General features: G+C 33.0%; 1 long non-coding RNA gene across 2 annotated transcripts; it reads left to right on the plus strand.

Moving 5' to 3' along the window:
* Positions 1-3927: 3927 nt before the first annotated feature.
* LOC149246696 (uncharacterized) lies at positions 3928-21092 on the plus strand. Of its 2 annotated transcripts, none has more exons than XR_016265583.1 (5): positions 3928-4334; positions 4539-4631; positions 5028-5101; positions 5398-5491; positions 21034-21092. It is a non-coding gene; the product is annotated as an uncharacterized LOC149246696 (long non-coding RNA). The 2 variants fall into 2 exon arrangements; XR_016265582.1 differs by having other exon boundaries at positions 5403-5491.
* Positions 21093-22755: the final 1663 nt, after the last annotated feature.

Genomic DNA, 22755 nt, shown 5'->3' on the forward strand with positions numbered 1-22755 from the left:
AAATATTTGTACAATTGTATTATCTTGTGTTATCTCATATGCATAAATTTGTATTTTTTATAAACACATGTATGGGTTTCAATTTTACATTTTAAAATTGTACATTGAAATTTGAGTGATCTCATATACTTACAAATAATTAATTCTTTATAAATTTGTATTTTTATAAACACATATATAGTTTTCAACTTTACATTTTCAAATTGTACATTTAAATTTGTGTGATTTAGTTAAATTGAACTCATAAAATTACATTCTCACATTTTTTTCATATTCACAATTCTTTCAAATACTTAATTCTTCATAAATTTGTATGATTTAGTAAAATTGAACTCATAAAATTACATTCTCACATTTTTTCACATTCACAATTTTTTCATAAAAATAAACCACATTTAAAAGTTTTGGTTTAAGAGAAACTTACATACTTAGAATCTTGTTGTCTAATAAAAAATAATATTTAAAATTTATACAAATAAAAGAATAAATTTGTATATTTATTTATATTATATTGTATTGTAATTGTGTTGTGTTTTGTATGTGTTGTTTGTGTATTAATATGATGTATTTTGTATTTTAAAGTTATGAAGATTTAATAAATATTAGTTTCAAAAATATTTGTACAATTGTATTATCTTGTCCATAAATTTGTGTGATCTCATATAGTTACAAATGATTAATTCTTCATATATTTGTATTTTTATAAACTCATATGAAGTTTCAACTTTACATTTTAAAATTGTACATTTGAATTTGTGTGATCTCATAGTTCATAAATTTGTATTTTTATAAACACATAGTTTTTAACTTTATATTTTAAAATTTAAAGTTATGAAGATTTAATAAATATTAGTTTCAAAAATATTTGTACAATTGTATTATCTTGTCCATAAATTTGTGTGATCTCATATAGTTACAAATGATTAATTCTTCATATATTTGTATTTTTATAAACTCATATGAAGTTTCAACTTTACATTTTAAAATTGTACATTTGAATTTGTGTGATCTCATAGTTCATAAATTTGTATTTTTATAAACACATAGTTTTTAACTTTATATTTTAAAATTGTACGTTTAAGTCTCCTAGTATTTTTTATAGCAATAATTGAAATATAAAAAATTTTAATATGTATATCATCACACTATTGCCAAAATGTGGGAGGTGGGAAGTGAGCGTCTTTAAGCATTTTTTTTAGTGTTTTAATTTTATTTATTTTAATTTTCTAAATAATATTTTAATAATAGAAGTTGGATGTAAGTGACATAGTAATGATATTTGATTTTCTATTTGTTTAAAATATAAAACTAGTTTTATTTTAAATTTGTGATTTAGAAACTAAAGATTTCAACTCACATTTTGTATTCAAAACTTTGATTCATTACATCTCATTGCAAAACTTTGATTCATAACATCTCATTGTTTTTATATTCATATGATATTATATATATCCACAAACCACACTTTACAAAATAATGTTGATTTATAAAAAATATAATTAAAAATTTAAAAATTAAAGAAACTTAATACTGCTTTATATTTACAGAGTTATTTAAAAATTAACAAGGCTTCAAAATTTATATATTTATTTATGTTGTGTTGTGATCTATTATATGTTTGTGTGTATATGACAAAAAGCATACAAGGTTAGGTTTTGTTTTGTTTTTTCTTTTTCCTCCCTCCAATAAACTACATTTAAAATTCAAGATTAACTTACATATTTAAAATTTTGTTATCTAACAAAAAAATAATATTTAAAATTTATACAAATAAGAGACCAAATTTTTATATTTATTTATGTTGTGTTGTATTATGTGATGTGATGTGATATGTTTTATTGTATTGTAATGTGTCATGTTATGTGCTGTGTTGTGTTATGTGTTGTTTGTGTATATATGATTATACACACATGACATTTTGCTTAATATGATGTATTTTGTATTTTAAAGTTATGAAGATTTAATAAATCTTAGTTTCTAAATTATTTGTACAATTGTATTATCTTGTGTTATCTCATATGCATAAATTTGTATGTTTTATAAACACATATATGGTTTTCAACTTTACATTTTAAAATTGTACATTGAAATTTGTGTGATCTCATATAGTTACAAATAATTAATTCTTCATAAATTTGTATTTTATAAACATAGTTTTCAATTTTACATTTTAAAATTGTACATTTAAATTTGTGTGATTTCATATAGTTACAAATACTTAATTCTTCATAAATTTGTATGATTTAGTAAAATTGAACTCATAAAATTACATTTTCACATTTTTTCACATTCACAATTCTTTCATAAAAATAAACTACATTTAAAAATTATGATTCAAGATTAACTTACATATTTAAAATCATGTTATCTAATAAAAAATAATATTTAAAATTTATACAAATAAGTGACTAGATTTTTATATTTATTTATTTATGTTGTGTTGTATTGTATTGTAATCTGTTATGCTATGTGTTGTTTGTGTATATATGATTATACACACATGACATTGTGCTTAATATGATGTATTTTGTATTTTAAAGTAATGAGGATTTAATAAATATTAGTTTCAAAAATATTTGTACAATTGTATTATCTTGTGTTATCTCATGTGCATAAATTTGTATTTTTTTATAAACACATATATGGTTTTCAACTTTACATTTTAAAATTGTACATTGAAATTTGTGTGATCTCATGTAGTTACAAATAATTAATTCTTCATAAATTTGTATTTTTATAAACACACATATAATTCTCAACTTTACATTTTAAAATTGTACATTTAAATTTGTGTGATCTCATATATAGTTGCAAATACTTAATTCTTCATAAATTTGTATTTTTATAAACACATAGTTTTTAACTTTATACTTTAAAATTGTACATATAAATCTCCTAATATTTTTTATAGCAATAATTGAAATATTAAAAATTTTAATATGTATATCATCACACCATTGCCAAAATGTGGGAGGTGGGAAGTGAGTGTCTTTGAGCATTTTTCTTTTTAGTGTTTTAATTTTATTTATTTTAATTTTCCAAATAATATTTTAATAATAAAGTTGGATTTATGTAAGTGACATGGTAATGATATTTGATTTTCTATTTGTTTAAAATATAAAACTAGTTTTATTTTAAATTTGTGATTTAAAAACTAAAGATTTCAACTCACATTTTGTATTCAAAACTTTGATTCATCACATCTCATTGTTTTTATATTCATATGATATTGTATATATCCACAAACCACACTTTACAAAATAATGTTATTTTATAAAAAATATTGAAAATTTGAAAATTAAAGAGACTTAATACAGCGTTAAATTTATAGATTATTTAAAAATTAACAAGGCTTCAAAATTTATACATTTATTTATGTTGTGTTGTGATGTATTATATGTTTGTGTGTATATAACAAAAAGCATACAAGGTTATTTTTTTCCTTTGAAAAAACGTAATTTTCATTGATATATAAAAATTACATGCTCCCTGTATATGCATAAGCATATGCTGTTAAAGGCAGTCAGTGGTGTCAAAAAGAAATCCAAAAATTTGATGCCTTTTATCCACACATGGAGGCATCCCTTTCTGATATGATAATCATATTGTTTTTACCAAAAAAAGAGTAGCATAAAAAGGCTCATGGTTATATAACTTGTCCATAGTTCTTGGTGGAAATTTCCCTCTTTATGTTCTTGGATCATCCAAGTGCAAGATGGCCTATGCGTAGCTTCTTTGGATAATCTGTCAACATCTGTATTTCACTCCATGAAAATGTGATGACATGTAAATGAGTCAAAAGCAATAATAAGACGGTGGGCCTCTTCGAGAATGTGTAACAAAGTGTATGCTCATGGTGTAGAGTATCTGCGTTTCGATTGGCTGCTAAGTGGAGAAGGAGATTGGAGAAGGGCTGAGTAGAACATATTTTGGGTTTGTTGGAGAAGGGTTGAAGAAATTAGCTAGCAGAGTGGAACAGATTTTGGGTTTGTTCGAGAAAGGTTGAAGAAATTAGGTAGTAGAGTAGAATTTTATGTTTTAGAATTTGGATTTTAATACTGTGTTTTCTTTTCTTTTCTTTTTGAGCATGGCCATGCTTATTTGTTTATACTTTGAATTTTGCCTGTGAATTTTAGTTATTTATTTATTTATTTTGTTTTTGTTTTGAAAATGGTTTGTTCCTCTAGATTGGGTTGTTTGCTGCTTATTTGGTTCTGGGTTCTGGTTTGAGAGGTGAACACTGGTTGGTTGGGGGGTTAAGAGGGTTGATTGGGAGAGTGAGGCTGCCAAGAATATAAGATGGGATGACTGATTTAATGGTGAAAATTGAGAAGGTATATATTATTTTATTTGTTATTTAAAATTTTTGATGGTAATAGGTTATTATCTGAATTTTTAAATCACTATGTATTGAATTTTTAAATCACTATCTATTGTATTGCATTGTCTACAGAATATATATGAGTATTTTGTAGAACATTTTATCTTGTTTTTTTAATCTTTGTGGGTTAATTGTCCTGTTCCCTTTTCAAGTGCAGAGGAAGGAAGAACTATACTACCAGGAAGGAAGAATTATACCACCAGTTAATAGTGGTGGAAAACACAGATGCTGTGTATTTTCTAGATTGCAGGTGAGCATTAACTTTTGGTTTCTGTCTTATCTAATTAATTTCTAATTAAATTTTAATGAGGAAAGTTAGGTGTACTTAATATGATTAGGGTTTAGATGCATACACACCATGCATGCAAGGGTGGGGAAAATTTTCATAATCTTTCATGGGTTATTCAATGTCTTTGAATTTTATTTTTTGTACTGGTTATAATAGGGTTTCATTATTGAGTATTGTTTGTCAAAGTTCAATATATTGATGCTGAGTAGTGCAGCATAAAACCCTCTGATGCTTAAATCTAAAGAAGAATTTCGGGTTCTAGAATTCTTCTTTTAGAAACTGTTTGTAGAACATTTTATCTTGTTGTTTTTTTCTTTGGATTAACTTGTCCTGTTTCCTCTTCCTCTTCAAGTGCAGAGGGAGGAAGAATTATATGATCAAGAAGGAAGAATTATACCACCACCACATGCTGTGTATTTTTTAGATTGCAGGTGGGCATTAACTTTTGTTCTCTCATATCTAATTAATTTTTAATGAGGGTAGGGTAGGCTTACTTAGCAAGGTAGGCATTAACTTTTGTTCTCTCATATCTAATTAATTTTTAATGAGGGTAGGGTAGGCTTACTTAGCAAGCTTAGGGTTTAGATACAAACACACTATGCATGTAAGGGTTAATAGTTCATTATCTGAATTTTTAAATCACAATGTAGCTCATGGATAGATTACTTTGTAGAGCATTTTATCCTGTTTTTTTTTTTGGGTTAACTTGTGGAGTTTCCTCTTCAAGTGCAGAGTATGGAAATACTATACCATGAAGGGAGAATTAGAGCACGAGTTAATAGTGGTGGAAAACACACATGCTGTGTATTTTTAGATTGAAGGTGAGCATTAACTTTTGGTTTCTGTCAATATCTAAATAATTTTTAATGAGGGAAAGATGTAATTATTCAGTTTACTGTTTAGATACATATTGGTGTGGAAAAATTTCGTAGTCTTTGATCTTTTTTGGGTTATTCAATGTCTTTAGATTTTATTTTTTATAATGGTTATCATAGGGTTTTATTCTGGAGTATTGTTTATCAAATTTCAATATATTGATACTCAGTAGTGCCTGCATAAAACCCTCTGGTGCTTAAATCTGAAGAAGAATTTGGGATTTCTAGATTTTTTCTTTTAGGAATTATTAACATATGTTTAATATGTGAGTAAAATTTAATTTCAATTTTATTATAATTATTTTCCTCCCTGCATGTTGCAAATAAATTTTGGTCATTGAATGTTATTTTATCCACAGATTTTATTTTTTGTACTGGCTGTCATAGGGTTTTATTCTTGGGTATTGTTTGTCAAAGTTCAATATATTGATGTTGAGTAGTGCCATCAGAAGGCCCTCTGATGCATAAATTTGAAGAAGAATTTGGGGTTTCTAGAAATTTTCTTTTAGGAACTGTTTGCAAATGTTTAATATGTGGGTAAAATTTTATTTCAATTTTATTATAATTTTCTTCACTGCATGTTGCAAACAGATTTTGGTTATTGGAGGTTTTTTATTTAGGCTAGTGACCCACAGTCCAAGCCATGTTTGGCTTATAAACTAACATATTATGGGGTGAGATCATTAACCATTCAGTGACCTGTAACAGTCAATTTGTGCTAGGATAAACCTTCTAATGCTGAAACCTAAAGAAAATTTTGGGTTTCCAGAATTTTCTTTTTAGTTACTATTTGTAGAAGTTCAATACTCGAGTTAAATTTTATTCCAGTTCTATTATAATTCTTTTATCTCCTCAATACTCGAGTTAAATTTTATTCCAGTTCTATTATAATTCTTTTATCTCCAACATTTTGCATATAGAATTTGGTCATTGGAGGGTTCCCTATTTAGCTGAGCAACCCACAATCCATGCCATCTTGAACTTATAAAGTAACACACATTTGGGGTGAGATTATTAACCAATCAATGACCCGCAACAATCATATTCATCAATCTCCATTTGTTATTTTTCTTAACCAGCTTGAACAAAGTGGCTTTAGGGATCATGGATAGACTTACTAGTCCGGGAGAAAAAGTGCTAGTATGCCATCTAAGATGGATGGAATGAGACCTGCCAGGTCACACTTGCATTAGATGGAAACACACCACCTATGCAAAAGCACATTGAAGCAAGACTTGTAGGAAGACATTTAGATTCAGCAAGACCCCATCATGTAAGCAAACACTTTGAATCAAGAGTCCTTATCTATCTAAGTGTAAGCAAGTAGCATGGGATGAACTAACAATAGGTGTGCTAGGGGGTGATCTAACCTATATAAGGAAAGAAGGTTCAAATACTTGGCAGGGGTTAGCACCTCTGTTTATTCTTACTCGAAGTAAATCCTAAGTATGTGATTTTTTCTAATGAGGAGTTCAGGGTAGGCTCATTCCTTTTATTTTACAAAACATTTGTCAGGCCAGGGTAACTCCAGACTTGGCAGAAAAGACTGATTCGATATTTCATTATGTAACTATTGTTTATATACAGATTTTTGAATGATGAGTTCATCTTCTTGATGACTGTTCACATTCCAGTTTACCCAACCGCCGAGGATTAGGTGTCAACATTCCCCCCCTTAATCTGAAGGGATGTTGGTGAGTCCAAGCATCGTTCTGAATCTTTCAAGCTTTTCTCTTCCAAGCGCTTTGGTGAAGATGTCTGCAATTTGTTCATTTGTGGATCAATGACGGAGATGGATTGTTTTGGCCTCAACATGATGTTGGATCAGATGATATTACTATTGATGTGCTTAGTACGATCATGGAACTTTGGGTTCTTGGCCAACTTTATTGCAAAGGTGTTATCAATCATGAGTGGAGTTGATTGTACTTGTTTTACCTGCAAATCTTCAAGAATTTTCCTGAGCCACACAATTTCTTTCGTTGCTTCAGCTGCTGCCACGTATTCTGCTTCTGTTGTGGAATCTGTTGGAACTGATTGTTTGCGTGATCTCCAGGAGACAGCTCCTGATCCAAGACTCATAGCATATCCTGAAGTAGATACCCCAGTTTCTTTGTCTCCATCGAAGTCTGAATGAGAGTATCCAATCAAGCTGAAGTCGTCCACCTGTGTACACTTGATTCCAAGGTCTTGAGTTCCCTTCAAGTACCTTAGAACTCTTTTTGCAGCAGACCAATGTCCCTCACAAGGCTTTTGCATAAACTTGGAGAGGATTCCAACAGCAAATGAAATGTCTGGTCTGGTAGTAGTGAGGTAGATGAGACTTCCTACAAGCTGTCTATACTTTGTTGCATCCTCAAATTCCTTTCCTTTAGTTGATGTGAGCTTCAAGTTTTGTTCCATTGGAGTAGAAATAGGATTGCACTCTGTCATGCCAAATCTGTTTAACAAATCTCCAATGTATTTCTTTTGAGAAAGAAATATGGATTTTGGATGTTGGGTTACTTCAATGCCAAGATAGTAATGAACATAGCCCAAATGAGTCATTTCAAAACTTTTTCCTAATTCTTTCTTTATGGATGCAATATAGCTTTCATTGTTCCCTGTCATTAAAAGATCATCTACATATACCACAAGATATACAACTGTTTTGCCAACTCTCTTGACAAATAAAGTTGCATCATCAAGATCAAAATGATTGAAGTTGAGTTTGAGAAGATGCTCATTTAGTTTTTCATACCAGGCTCGTGGTGCTTGTTTGAGGCCATACAAGGACTTCACAAGTTTGCATACTTTATGTTCATGTCCTTTCACAGCAAATCCTTCAGGCTCGGACATAAAAACATTCTCTTTTAGATCTCCATTCAAGAATGCAGTTTTTACATCCATTTGATGGACTTTCCAGCCGTTCTGAGCAGCTAGTGCAAAGAGTGTCCGGATGGTGGCCCATTTTGCTGTGGGGGCAAAAGTTTCCTCATAATTGACCCCTTCCTTCTGTGCAAAACCTTTTGCCACAAGCATAGCTTTGTGCTTGTCAAGTGAGCCATCAGCTTTGTACTTGTTCTTGTAGACCCACTTGCAGCCAATTGGTTTGGTTCCAAATGGAGGATCAACCAGCTTCCAAGTGCCATTCTTTATGAGAGCATGATACTCCTTTTGCATCGCTTCTTTCCATTCATCATGAGAAGCAGCTTCTTTGAAGGAAGTTGGTTCAAAATCTGTAGACAAGTTCAATTCACAATCATAAGTAACATCCATATCAACAGGTGAATTAGAGTCATCTACATCACCTCCATTTTGTCGGTTTGAATTTTTGGTTCCTGTTTTTCCAATTTCATCAGGATGAACACTTTCAAGTGTCTTTGTCAGCCACTTTGGGGGACCTTTCTGAGATGGTCCAGGCTGATCTGTTGATTGAGTTGGGATTGAATCAAGATTGAGTCTCCCAATTCTATCAATTACATCACTTAAAGCATCATCCGTTGTTGGAGTGTCATGCAGGGGAGATTGTTCTTCAGAAGAAGATTCCACATGTTGATCTAGTATAGGAATCCCCCCTTCAAGATGTGGAATCTGATTATCAAACTCTTGAAATGATTTCGTTTTTGTGAATCTATCCAAGCGATCAAGTTGCTGCTCAACAACACTGTCAGATTTGGATGATTCAAGAAAAATGACATCTCTAGATACAACAAACTTTTTATTTACTTCATCATAGAGACGGTATGCTTTAGAGGTGTTTGAATACCCTAGGAAGATACACTTACGACTTCTAGCACCAAGTTTGTTTCTATGTACCTTTGGTATTAAAGCATAACAGGTGGAACCAAAAATCCTGAGATGTTTTACCGAAGGAACATGTCCATACCACAATTCATAAGGAGTCTTGTTTCTTATAGCACTAGATGGACATCTATTCTTTATATATGCAGCACATAGAACATCATCAGTGCAAAACATTATCTTTACATTTTTGAAGAAAAGCATGGATCATACCATATTCAAGATTGTTCTATTCATTCTTTCAGCTACACCATTCTGTTGGGGATTATAAGGCACAGTTGTTTGATGTTTGATCCCATGTTGGTGAAGATAGTTTTCAAATTCATTTGATGTATATTCTTTTCCATTATCAGTGCGAATAGACCCAATATGAGATTGTGCATCATTTTCAATCCACTTATGAAAATTCTTGAATGTTTGAAAAGCATCAGATTTGTTCTTCAATAAATAAACCCAACACATTCTGGTGTAATCATCAATAAATGTCATGATATATTTATTTCCATTTGCAGAAGGAACAGGCATTGGACCACATAAATCTCAATGAATGAGTTCAAGCTTCCTATGTGCTCTTGAATGTGAATCATGAAAAGACTGTTTGTTATGCTTTCCTAGAATGCAAGCATCACATTGCTTATGTTTTCTAGGAATTGTAGGCAAACCAGCAACACCATTTTTCTTCAATAAGCGAAGACTGTCATAGTTTAAATGTCCAAATCTAGCATGCCATAAAAAACTTGATGGAAGTGTACCTTCTTCATGATGAGAAATATATGAGAAATGTTGTGCATGAGCAGAGCTTCCTTGCAGTTTAAGAAGTCTTTCTTCTTCTATTCCCCTCATGACAAGTGAGTGGTCAGATGCCTTTCTTACCTCAAGTTTTCCATCAAACATATGAATGGAGTGACCTTGCTGGCGGATGTGGACCAAGGACAGCAAGTTTCTCTTGAGCTGTGGGAGATATAGAACATGATCCAGAAGAAAGTCTGGAAGACCAGGCAGTTTAAGCCTGATTGTGCCAAGCCCTGATGGCTTGATTTTTGACTGATCTGCAAAGTATACTGCTCCATCAACATTGTCAGTGAAATCTTCAAAAAAATCTTTCCTATGAGTCATATGAAAGGTTGCTCCTGAATCAAGCAGCCAATCATTTTTCGAAGAAGCAAGTGAAGCATTAAACAAATCTTCATTTACTCCAATGTTACATTGTGCCTCAATATAGTGAGCGGATTCAGGTGCTTTACCTTTGTCTGTATCATCAGTTTTACCTTTCTGCTGGTTTCTTCTCTGCTCAATTTTGTCCCATGGTAGCTTGCATGTAGAAGCATCATGTGATCCATTTCGTTTGCAGCGAATGCAATGCAGATCTGCCTTTTCTCCTTGAGAATGTCTGCCCCCCCTGCCTCTGAAGTATCTTCCTCTTCGTCCACCTCTTCCTCTTGTAGAATCTTGAGCAGGATGCTTTTCTTTATGAGCAAGGCAAAATAGTCTCTTCAGAGGATTCAGGGACTGTCTTCTTTCCAAAGGCTTTCTCTCTTTCAACAAAATTTTTCACAAGAGAGTCAAAGGTTATATCTTTAAGATTTCCATTTGCTTGTAATGACTCAAGATAATTGGAGTAGGTAGGATAGAGTGCCTTGAGAAAAGCAATAAGAGGGATATCCAGCTCAACCTTAGTGGATTTAATATCATGCATTATAGACTTTACTTCAGATGCAAGAGCAAGAGGATCATTATTTTTCAGTTCAAGAGTGAAGAGTTTAATCATGATCTGAACAACTTCAAGTGCAAAATGTGAGTCATAGAGTTCTTTTAGCTTTTGTAAAGCTTCAAAGGCAGTGGAATAAGATGAAATATGACGACTTACTTCTTCATTTACAGATGCTGCGATCAATGCATAGGCTTTGCTGTTCTTGTTTTCCCAAATGACAAGTTCTTTATCTGATGTAGGCTGCACAGGGTCTTTGTCTTCTTCTCCGACACACACTCCTTTCCACAACTCATTGTAGATGAGGGTGTGTTTTACCATCCGAGACCATTAAGGATAGTTCTCCTTGCCAGTGAGAACTATTCCTACCATAGAGACGATTGAATGCATTCTGTAAAAAATTACTTTTGCTGATAAAAAAAAATCCTTACGTTATAGGCTTCAAATCCCTCTAATATTTGCTAAAAGCATCAGCATTTCATTGTACATATCACTGCAATACTACTATTTTTTGAAAAAATGCGCAAGGGATCACTTCAATATATCAATATATCATGCAATACTACAAATGCTTTGGTATATAAAACACTCTGAAAACACCACAATACTTTGAATGATATATAAACGCTTTGAATCATATAAACTGCGGAATACCATGAATTCAACAAACGTTTATACTTTGACTCAACTGCTCAACACTATACCAAAACCGCCATCATAAATATACACAGGAGTTAAAATCAACTGCGCAACACATTACCAGAACCGCCATCATAAATACACACAGGAGTTAAAATCAACTGCGCAACACATTACCAGAACCGCCATCATAAATACACACAGGAGTTAAAATCAACTGCGCAACACGTTACCTCCCTTGCTTAAATCACCGAAGGATTCTGGCAGGCCCCTCAAACCGTGGCAATCTGATAGATTGATGCATTTGAGTTTCTTTAGTTTACCAAAGGAATCAGATCATAGCAATTTGAGAGATCGATCTGTTGGACGTTCATTAAACTACCAAAAGAATCTGGTAGCCTCTCCAAATTGCGGCAGAAGGAAAGATCAATATGTTCGAGCCTTGTTAACTTACCAAAAGAATCTGGCAGTGACTTCAACCTTGAGCACTCTTTTAACACCAAGGCCCTTAAAGATTTCAGCTCACAAAATTTGTCAGTATTCACGGCAGTCCCTGCTACTGCAGCCGCGGACGGGTACACCACACAACCGTCTCACAAGCCAACGCTCAGCGTAGCAAGCACCGAGCCGAAGGGAGGAGTCCACCATACTTCGATATTGTCAAAGACTTGAAAATGATGAGAACCCATACCTGAATTGAGAGGACAACGCAGTAATGGAAGGCTGATCTTCACGCCTATTCACTAAAGAGGGCACGCTTTTCATTAAAGAGAGGGCACTGCACCATGCAATGCAAGGGACACTTCTTCAGAAAACACTGGCAATGGCAGGTTCATTGGACAGTCATACAAGTTGCGTTTCCACAAATGGAAATGAAAATGCGGCTCAAAAAAATGTAATTACAGTTCAAGCAACACGGCAGTGAGCGGCATTGTTCAAGGATAGATTCAGCTTGGTGCATCGACGGTGGGAGGACGTTACATTGTGCCTCAATGAGCGTTGGGTCCAACGCATCTCTGGGCAGCGACAGAGGTAGTGCAGTGCACCATCATTTCTGGGCAGCGAGCATGGAGTCTAACGTTCAGGCCAGACAAACGTTCAGGCCAGACAGACACGTTCAGGCCAGACAGAGTTTCAGGCAGATGCGTTATGGCCAGACAAACGCTCAGGCAGATGCATTATGGACAGAGGAGTTACAAGGAATCTGGGACCTTCGCTCTGATACCATGTCAGGCCAGGGTAACTCCAGACTTGGCAGAAATGACTGATTCGATATTTCATTATGTAACTATTGTTTATATATAGATTTTTGACTGATCAGTTCATCTTCTTGATGAATGTTCACATTCCAGTTTACCCAACCACTGAGGATTAGGTGTCAACAACATTAACTAGAATCCCATTCAGCTATCTTTGTCCAAAATCAATACCTACTTTGTGGTTTGGAAGAAGAAATATAGTTCCTACATTTTCCTTCATATTAAGTATGTTGCCACCATTTTTGTAGCCAAGGCCCATAAAAATGCCTTTTATATTTTTCAATTTAAGAGAGTACTACCCTAGTCTTTAAGCATTGCATTCCTTTGCATATTGATCTTATATGGAAGGAACCCAACTCCTTGTGTTTCTAGTGTGTTTATTTATGTCAGTGACTGCTAAAATTGGAGAGTAAGAATGGAGTATCTTTTATCGATTGATAATCTTCCTTTAGGGACAGAAACAGTCTAGCCAAAGCAATTAACTTATCTCCCAAACATAAGAAAATATTTGGTAAAATTAAACAACTCCTAAATAACAATCCATTTCTCTCCATTCAACAATATTATAAGATTTACGAGTTCATTTTTAATTATCCAATTCCATTCATATATCTTATACCCATAACAAATTCCATCTATCTATTTTTGCTTAAAGCAATGTGAGGGTTTACCCATAAGGAAGTGTCTGGTTATCCATTAATGAGTTTGCTGAGAATGGGTAACTTAAGGACTTAACCCTCCTAAAAGGTAAAAGGTTAGTGCATGAAAGAGTTTACCAAAAAGAATCCACCTACATAGTCTTTTTACCTCCTCCTATAATATCCAACCATGGTAGATACCTCTTAGTCCATCTCTTGCTAAAGTGGACAAAGAGAATGTAAAAAGGTTTGCACTCTTTGAACATTTTAATTCCACTATTTAAAATTTTGTGACCATAAAGTAACATAGGAGTCTTTAACATATAACATACGTATATAGGTAAGACAAAGGGTCCCTTCAATGTGTTCACAGTTATAATATAGGAGCCTAATGTATATAGGGTGCATTCAGTTAGATTCCGTTAGTCTTTTAACTTTTTTTAATTGTTTTAAAATGTATCCTTAAACTTGCTTCAGGAATGAGCCAGTAAGGGACCTTAAAGGTGTCAGAAATCAATGAGTAAGGTAGAAATATAATTGATCTAAAATGTATCTTTAAGGCTACTTCATGAATGAACCAGTAAGGGATCTTAAAGGTGTCAAAAGTCGACCAGTAAGGTAGAGCCAGAAATGAGCATGGATTTAGGTGGATGATGCGACCCAGTAATTCGTTGTAACTCACCATTTTGAACCTTTTTTCCTTTAGCCTATCTTATGAGGTATGGTGAGTTAGTTTTATGAGCCATCAAACCAAGCTGTTGGGGTTAGTTTTCTACTTTTTGTCCCTTCTGTTGGGGTTCTCCCTTCAACTAAGAGAAATAAGTGTAGAAAGTAGAATGTCAATGAAAATGATCAACCCATGAAGCTATGATCAAGAGGGGTATTCTGGATGGGGAGGAAAGGGCGCAAGAGCATCAGGCACATTTAGATGAACCTGGCATTCTTGTTAGTTGGATGCCAATGGTGAGAAGATTTTTATTGAGATGATCACCTACCATGCACCCAATAATTAGGAATGGTGGGTTGACACATCGCTATTAACCCATAACATGCCAAATTACCTTCTTACAAATATAGATTTCGGTACTAGATATGTGCAATTCTTATTAAAAAATCAGATTCCCTGAAAATGTTTACCCATCACCCTAGTCTTGGTTCCTTTTCTAGTTTTGTAGCAAATAAACAACCCTCTCATCTTTTTCATATTCAGCTAATAATTTTTTCTGCGTCCCAGTTCTACCTTAGATATGGCACATAGCTCAGATAGCATAGCTAAGAAATCAGCTGAAGCATTATTTATGCACTTATATTGAATTTCAAAGTAAAAACCTTGTAGTTGACTTTCCAACTTCACCAAAATTCCACTAGGAAAATGAATACTCCAAAGTTTCATGCTCCATTTGGATTTTGAGGTGTTGTCCCAATAAATATGGCTTGAATTTTACTATAACATTCATAAGGGTCAACATTTCCTTATCATAGGATGTTACTGCACGTCAATTTCTACTTTGAAAAGCTATAGGCTGCTGATTTGCATGACCATAGTGTTCATGTCAGTGCTCAAAGCATCATATTTCACTTAAAAAGTCTGAGAAATTTGGAAGTGCAAATACAGGGCTGGGCCTTTTTCATGCGTCAGTAGTCCCCCTCTACAGTCCCCATCCATTTAAATTGATTCTTATTGGTAAGATCAGTGAGGTTTGTCATGATGCTTCCAAAGCCCTTGACAGAACTTCCTATATAAATTGCATATTCTATCAAGTTCTCTCAACTGAGCCACATTCTTGGGAGTTGGCCACTCAAGAAACAAAGAGTGAAATCCAAAAAATAAAGAGTGAAACAGAGCCAGCACTGGATGATTGAGAAAATTGTCAGGTCTCAGCTTCTTTGATCACCATTTGATAGGAAGCAAAACTAAACGATTTTCATTCTAAATATTTTGTGTTCTTTGCCACAATAATGCTGGGATAAATGGAAATACACTGAGAATTAATTTAGAAAAAAATAAGTTAGCAATGAAGTTATATAGTTTCACCTTGTGTACAAGTATTTAACAGATGCCCGCTTGAGTGTTACAGTTTGCATAGATAAGAAGGGACCCCTTCTGCAGCCTCCATCCATTTGAATCCATCCTTTATTGGTAAGGTTGGTTAGGTGTGCCATGATGCTTCCAAACTTGACAAGACTCCCTACATAAATCACATATTCTGTTAATTTCTCTCAACCGAGTCACATTCCTGGGAGTTGGCTAGTCAAGGATTAAGGAGTGAAATTTAAGAAATAAAGAGTGAAACAAAGCCAGCTGGATGATTGAAAAAATTGTTAGGCTTCAGGTTCATTGGTCACAATTTTATAGGAAGCAAAACTAACTGTTTTTCATTTTAAGTATCTTGTGTCCTTTGCCACAATAATGTTGTGTTAAGTGGAAATATACTGAGAAAATCAATTGTAGACAAACTTAAGTTACTAATGAAGTCATTCAGTTTTGTCTTCTGTTACATGTATTTGATAGATACCTGAATGAGTGTTATAGTTTGCATAGATAAGAAGGGAGACCTTCTGCAGCCTCCATCTATTTGAATTGATCCTTATTGGTAAGATTGGTTAGGTGTGCCCATGATGCTTCCAAAACCTACAGACTCCCTATATAAATTGCATATTCTGTTAAGTTCTCTCAACCTAGTCACATTCCTGGGAGTTGGCTAGTCAAGGATTAAGGAGTGAAATTTAAGAAATAAAGAGTGAAACAAAGCCAGCCCTGGATGATTGAAAAACTTGTTAGGCTTCAGATTCATTGGTCACAATTTTATAGGAAGCAAAACTAACAGGTTTTTCATTTTAAGTATCTTGTGTCCTTTGCCACAATAATGTTGTGTTAAGTGGAAACATACTGAGAAAATCAATTGTAGACAAACCTAAGTTACTAATGAAGTCATTCAGTTTCATTTTCTGTTACAAGTATTTGATAGATGACTGCTTGAGTGTTATAGTTTGCATAGACAAGAAGGTAGCCCCTTTGCAGCCTGCATACATTTAAATCTATCCTTATTGGTAAGATCAGTGAGGTGGGCCATGATGCTTCTAAAACCCTTGACAAACTTCTATATAGATTGCATATTCTATTAAGTTCTCTCAACTGAGTCACATTCTTTGAAATAAAGAGTGAATCAGAGCAAGCCCTGGATGATTGAGAAAATTGTCAGGCTTCAGATTCCTTGATCACAATTTGATAGGAAGCATAACTAGCTATTTTTCACAAGTATCGTGTGTCCGCTGCCACAATAATGTTGGGATAAATGGAAAGATACTGAGAGAATCAATTGTAGACGAACTTAAGTTACTAATGAAGTCATTCAGTTTCACTTTCTGTTACAAGTATTTGATAGATGCCTGCTTGAGTGTTGCAGTTTGCATAGATAAGAAGGTAGCCCCTTTGAAGGGTCCACCTATTTAAGTTGATCCTTGTTGGTAAAATCAGTGAGGTGTGCCATGATGCTTCCAAAACCCTTGACAAAATCAGTGACCATTTTGGCATCCACAAAAATGAAATTTTAAAGGCAGGACAATTATTCCAATTAAATGGACATTGGTTAAAACTTAAACCACATTAACACAAGATGTCAAGTAAATTCAGAACTTTGAAGCCAAAACACAATCACTGAAAATGAAGACCTAACTTGCCACTTTCTATTACTTAAATAATTTCGCCTTACATAAACTAGATCTGGAGAAGAAATCTGTAACTGTGAACCTTGATGAACTGTAATTCAAATTTGAGTACTAAAACCTTGATGAAAAAACTGAGAGCTGTGAACTAGACAGAGATAGAATTAAGTAACATAACATCATAGCCCCTCTTTCTTCTTGGACACATACTAGCCTTAACGAAATAAACCAGATTTGGAGAAGAAATCTATAACTGTGAACCTCAATGAACTGTAATTCAAATTTGAGTGCTAAAACCTAGTAGATGAAACTGAGAGCTGTGAACTAGATCTGGAGAAGAAATCTGTAACTGTGAACCTCACTAAACTGTAATTCAAATTTGAGTGCTAAAACCTAGATGAAACTGAGAGCTATGAACTAGACAGAGATAGAATTAAGTAACACACATGATATGTACTATGTCTTCGACATATATAGTCCCTCTTTCTTCTTGGCCACATACTAACCTTAACGGTAAAGAAAGGTCATCAACTCCTGCATTCATAAAAAGTAGCAAGGGCAGGGGTACTCCACCGACCGGATTGGAGTTCTTATACATGTGAACAGGTTTGTCTCCATCTGGATTAAAGACCCGCGTCAAATCAACAGTCTCATCTGCGTGGGTGTAGCCAAAAAGCTCAATGCTATATAAATTGCATACTCTGTAAAGTTCTCTCAACTGAGTCACATTCTTGGAAGTTGGCCAGTCAAGGAAGGAGTGAAATTCAAGAAATAAGGAGTGAAACAGAGCCCGCTCTGGATGGTTGAGAAAATTGTCAGGCTTCAGGTTCCTTAATCATAATTTGATAGGAAGCAAAGCTAATGGTTCTCTTTTCTAAGTATTTTGCGTCTCTTGCCACAATAATGTTGGGATAAATGGAAATATTTTGGGAGAATCAATTTTAGACGAACTTAAGTTACTAATGAAGTCATTCTTTTCCACCTTTTGTTACAAGTATTTGAAAGATGCTTGCTTGAGTGTTACAGTTTGCATTGATAAAACGGTAGTCCCTTTGCAGCTGCCATCCATTAATTGAGATCCTTATTGGTCAGTGAGGTGTGCTATGATGCTTCCAAAACCCTTGACAGTATAAATTGCATATTCTATTAAGTTCTCTCAAGTGAGTCACATTCTTGGGAGTTGGCCAGTCAAGTAAGGAGTAAAATTCAGGAAATAAGGAGTGAAACCGAACCAGCCCTGGATGACAGAAAATTGTCAGGCTTCAGGGACCTTCATCACAATTTAATAGGAAGCAAAACTAACAGTTTTTCATTCTAAATATCTTGTGTCCTTTGTCACAATGATGTTGGGATAAGTGGAAATCCACACAGAGAATCAATTGTAGATAAACTTGAGTTACTAATGAAGTCATTTAGCTTCACCTTCTGTTAATGCCTGCTTGAGTGTTAGAGTTTGCCGTGTAGAATGGGCCTTTTTTTGGTCATAGTAATTCCTTTGATTATTCAGATCTTCAGTCTGATGCTCTCCAAACTGAGCTATCACACTAAGGGGGGATTTTACTAGGCACTATATGGTGCATGTCCAATAATTCTTTTACTGCTCTTTCTCTGTCATCTTTAACTTAAGATACATGTAGGGTGAACATTCTACTGTTCCAGGGACCCAAAAATATATTTCTACTGTTCTTCATGGTAAATAGCACATCTCCTCTGATGCATATTCACTTTATTCATCCTGTATAGTTCAACAATGAGTATATCTTTGAATGTGGTTGGTAATACCAATTGCACATGTCTTCTGCTGCATATTCACCGTATTCATCCTTTATAATCTGCTGCATATTCACCGTATTCATCCTTTATAAATGAACAATGAGTATATATTTGAATGTGTTTGCTTTTCATATAAGCAAATTCATCATGCATAATCAACTCCTTTGGACTTTGATAGCTTGTGGGATGGTCACGGAGGAAAGCAATTGAGACCCATCATCACAGTTGTTGAAACCCGTCATGGCCAGTATCGGTTAGTTTAGAAAAAGTATTGGATCCTGATCAAATAAAAATAGGTCAATTGTTGCACCATATGTAAAGAGTTACTTCACTGAGTGAGTTCTGTGAGAGTGATGAAACGGAACCAGCCCTGGATGACAGAAAATTGTCAGGCTTCAGGTTCTTTTATCACAATTGGATAGGAAGCAAAACTAACAGTTTTTCATTCTAAATATCTTGTGTCCTTTGCCACAACGATGATGGGATAAATGGAAATACACAGAATCAATTGTAAAGAAACGTTAGTTACTAATGAAGTCATTCCACTTCACCTTCTGTTAAAAGTATTTGACAGATGCCTGCTTGAGTGTTACAGTTTGCCATGTAAAATGAACTTTTTTTGTTTGTCATAGTAATTCCTTGGATTCTTCAGATCTTCAGTCTGATGCTCTCCAAACTGAGCTGTCACACTACTGGATAGGCAAATGGGCTTTTTACTAGGCACTATATGATATATGTCCATGTCAAGTAATTTTTTTACTGCCCTTTCTCTGTCATCTATAACTTAAAGATACATGTAAGGCGAACATTCTACTGTTCCAGGGACCCAAAAATATACTTCACCTGTTCTTCATGGTAAAAATTGCACATGTCTTCTGACGCATATTCACTATATTCATCCTATATAAATCAACAATCAGTATATCTGCATATTCACTCTATTCATCCTGTATAAATCAACAATGAGTATATCTTTGAATGTGGTTGGTAAATTGCACATATCTTCTGATGCATATTCACTATATTCATCCTGTATAAATCAAACGAGTATATATTTGAATGTGGTTGCTTTTCATGTAAGCAAATTCATCATGCATAAAGCAACTCCTCTGGACATTGATAGCTTGTGGGATGGTCATGGAGGAAAGCGATTGAAACACATCACAGATGTTGAAACAGTATCAGTTGGTTTAGAAACAGTATTGGACCCTGATGTACCAGATGTACATCGCTATTCAATTGTTGTCAATTGAATGGATGTACATCGCTATTAATTAAAAAGAGACTGATTTCAGCATGTCTTGCGATGTGGGGCCTCGATCACTGTCCCATCAGTTTATGTGTTACTACCCTAATGATTCGAAGAGTTACTTCCCTGCGTGACTTCTGTGAGAGCGATGACCTCTCATCGGAGAGTCTGGAATACTTTTTGATAGTTTATGTTTTTAAAACCAATTCATTGTGCGTATCTAGATCGTTTTATATATACCCAGATGCTCTTCGCGTGGATTCTGTTGTTTACCTTGGTTGTGTAAACCGCTTAAATGGCCACATTAACCCCCGAATAGGGTTTTAGGCGGTGGCTTCCTCCATTGATGTCGACGGGATTCGTTTCGGTCTTCATTAAGAACTCTCAGCCAATTGGATTTTCCCGTAGACAGGAATTCTGGTCATGATTTCTTAAGATAGTAATATCATTAGGCAAGGATTTTCATTTGATAGCACTTTCAATACCTCGATACAAAATAAAATGATAATAACATTTACAACATTTACATTTACAGGTCTTTCTTTAACATTTACATTTACATTTTCTATTTAGTTTACTTTAGGGTAGTCTAGATATCGTTTCTGTAATTTATGACTATTTACTTCATATCTGAAATTTACAATGAATTAATTTTTATTATATATAATAGTTATTTGACTGGGAATGATAGTTAATTATTGTTTTTTGTTATTATTATTATTTTTAGTAAATTTGTAATCAAAAATTTGTTTTACCATCTTCTTATGAAACAGGTGTTAAACAATTGGATGGGGTGAGGGCTTTTGACCAAAAGTCATAGAAGATGATGGAATTGTCTTCCCAATTTCATGTGAGATTATTATAATATTTATAATAGATTAATTTTTATTATTTATAATATTTATTTATTTTGAAATAGATGTTGAAAAATATTTAACTAATTGTTTTTTTCAAATTTGTTAAACAGATGCAGATTGTTGTGACAGAAAGTAATATATGAGAAGGTAGATTAAATTTTCTCCCAATTTTGTGAGATTTTTTTTCCTGCAATTTTAAAGGGGAGTGGAAAACTATTTTTTTATTGTTTTTGTTATTTATTATTTTAAAATAGAAATATTATTAAAACTTTAATTTTCTGATGGTATGAAACAGAGATCAATACAAGAAGAGGGGGCACAGCAGCAAGATGGGAAGTGCTTCACAAAGGCTCAAACTCTGTCAAATAATCACATATTAGGTGTAATTGTAAATTGTATTATGATTTTTGATGTACTCTCACAAACTATACTTTAATATATAATCAGATTTTTTTTTGAGAGGGGCTAGACCCTTCTCACAACCTCCAAGATAGCTTTGGCCAAAGCTATCTTGGAGGAGTCTCTTTCTGGAGTTTTGTTTTGTTTTTTTTTTCCAATTTTCTTTTTTTTGTTCAATTTTTTTTTTTGTTTTATTTATAATTATAACTTTTTTTTTTCTTTGTAATAAAATATGTGTTTGATTTTATAATTTATTCCAGTGATATAATGATGTTTTGTTTATAATTGTTTAATTAATTAATATTTTTAGAATGAAAAAAAAATAGAACTTCATATTTTAAATTTTATTGAGCATATTCACATTTTTTTTCACATTCACATTCACATTGCTTTCGCATGACACTTACATATAATAACCTCAAATGATTTAATAAAAAATGAACTCATAAAATTATATTATTTCTAATTTTGTTTCAAGTTTACAATTCTTTCACTTTCACTTGATATCTCTATATAAGAAAACATATAATTTAGTAGAAATGAACTCAAAACTATATTGCACAATTTTTTCACTTGATATCCTTATATGACAACCATAAATGATTTAGTAAAATTGAATTCGTAAAATTACATTCTCACATTCACAATTCTTTCAGAAAAATAAACTACATTTAAAAATGTTGATTCAAGATAAACTGCTATATTTAAAATTTTGTTATCTAATAAAAAATAATATTTAAAATTTATATTAAATAAGAGACTAAATTTTTATATTTATTTGTGTTGTGTTGTGTTATGTGTTGTGTTGTATTGTATTGTGTTATGTGTTGTGTTGTGTTTGTGTATATATGATTATACACACATGACATTGCTTAATATGATGTATTTTGTATTTTAAAGTTATGAAGATTTAATAAATATTAGTTTCAAAAGTATTTGTACAGCTGTATTATCTTGTGTTATTTCATATCAATAATTTGTATTTTTTATAAGCACATATATGGTTTTCAACTTTACATTTTAAAATTGTACATTGAAATTTGTGTGATCTCATATAGTTACAAATAATTAATTCTTCATAAATTTGTATTTTTATAAACACATATAAAGTTTTCAACTTCACATTTTAAAATTGTACATTTAAATTTGTGTGATCCTCGTATAGTTACAAATACTTAATTCTTCATAAATTTGTATGATTTAGTAAAATTGAACTCATAAAATTACGTTCTCACATTT

This window comes from Pinus tabuliformis, chromosome 7 (genome assembly GCF_031772625.1).
Source record: "Pinus tabuliformis cultivar Carrire ecotype Pingquan chromosome 7, CPIR1, whole genome shotgun sequence".
NCBI classification, from domain to species: Eukaryota; Viridiplantae; Streptophyta; class Pinopsida; order Pinales; family Pinaceae; genus Pinus; species Pinus tabuliformis.